Raw genomic sequence first — 1360 nt, 5'->3', positions numbered from 1 at the left:
CGATGCAATTAGTCACGGCCGCGACTCTATTTGAAGTTAGAAGATCTAACTTCTTACTCAAATTCTCCACTTGAGCCGCCAATGAAGTTACCGCATCTATTTCATGGAGACCGGCCACTTTTTTCTTCTTCCTAGCATTCAATTAGTAGATGTTTAACCCCATTTCTTCAATTAACTGACGGACCTCATCAGGGGTCTTGCTACCTAAGGTACCTCCTACTGCCGCATCCAAGAGTTGCCTTGCACTCGGGTTCAAACCATTGTAAAAGGTCTGAACAATCATCCACTCCGGGAATCCATGTTGCGGGCACTTTCTCAAGAGTTCCTTGAACCTTTCCCATGTCTCAAATAGAGACTCCAATTCCAACTGAACAAAGGATGAGATCTCATTCCTAAGCTTTGCAGATTTTCCGGGAGGGAAATAACGGGCAAGAAAAGCTTCTACCATCTCCTCCCATGTGGTAATCGATGCTCTAGGTAATGAATGTAGCCACTGCTTCGCTCTCCCTTTGCGTATATCCCGCAAGTGCACGAGTTTGTCGAAGTAATAATCCCGGATAAGCGGGTATTGAATCCACAGGGAGTAGGGAATAAAAACACTTAATTCACTTCTTAGCTATTTGAAAAATCAATAGTGATAAGTGTGACAATGATTCAATTCTCAAAAGTAAAAGCAACAAGTAAGAGAGCACGAGTAAAGGAGGAGGTAAGGCAATCGATAAAGATGAGGTTGATAAACGTCTAAAAGTACGTATTCTGCACGTATTTGTTTTGTATGATTCTTTATATTTATTTGTTGAATCGATGCCCTTTTGGTTTTAAATTGTGTTATTTTTACATTTCAGGCCCATTTGAAGCCCTGGGGCTCGGCGACGCAATTGGGGATGAATTCAGGGACAAAGCGGTGTTTTTCGGGGGATCATCGTAGCACATTCACTGTAGCAGTCACTGTAGCTCATCGCGGGCTTCTCAGCAGAAACTGAAATTCCCGAGGGGTCGGCATACGGCCGGTATACTGACCCATTTACCGATCGGGATTTGGGCATATATAAGGCTTGTTAGGGCATCAATTAAGGGACTTTTGGCCACCACTCTCCACCATCATCCTCTAGAGCTTCAAGGCTGCGGGAGAAGGCAGATCTGAGGGGCAAATCGAAGGGAGAAGAAGGTTACACTCAAGGAAAACGATCTAGGAGCTCGCCGGCGCGGATCCGACGAGTTCTCATCACCACCTTCTAGTCTTCATCTTAGGGGAGTTTGTTTATGAGCTTTTCTTTGTATCTCTTATCTTCTACACTTGCTCCTTTGTTGATGACGAACTAGACTCCCAAGGTCACCGGGCATCCGGTGAACCTTGGGA

The 1360-nt window shown here is 44.9% G+C and overlaps 1 non-coding gene across 1 annotated transcript; it reads left to right on the top strand.

Annotated features, from left to right (window-relative positions):
* The first annotated feature begins 293 nt into the window (after positions 1–293).
* On the top strand, positions 294–400 carry LOC120250782. Its single transcript, XR_005533119.1, has one exon. It is a non-coding gene; the product is annotated as a small nucleolar RNA R71 (small nucleolar RNA).
* Positions 401–1360: the final 960 nt, after the last annotated feature.

Source organism: Dioscorea cayenensis, chromosome 19 (assembly GCF_009730915.1).
Source record: "Dioscorea cayenensis subsp. rotundata cultivar TDr96_F1 chromosome 19, TDr96_F1_v2_PseudoChromosome.rev07_lg8_w22 25.fasta, whole genome shotgun sequence".
Lineage (NCBI taxonomy): Eukaryota > Viridiplantae > Streptophyta > Magnoliopsida > Dioscoreales > Dioscoreaceae > Dioscorea > Dioscorea cayenensis.
Note: the sequence above shows the minus strand (reverse complement) of the source record. Positions and strands in the feature narration are given on the sequence as shown.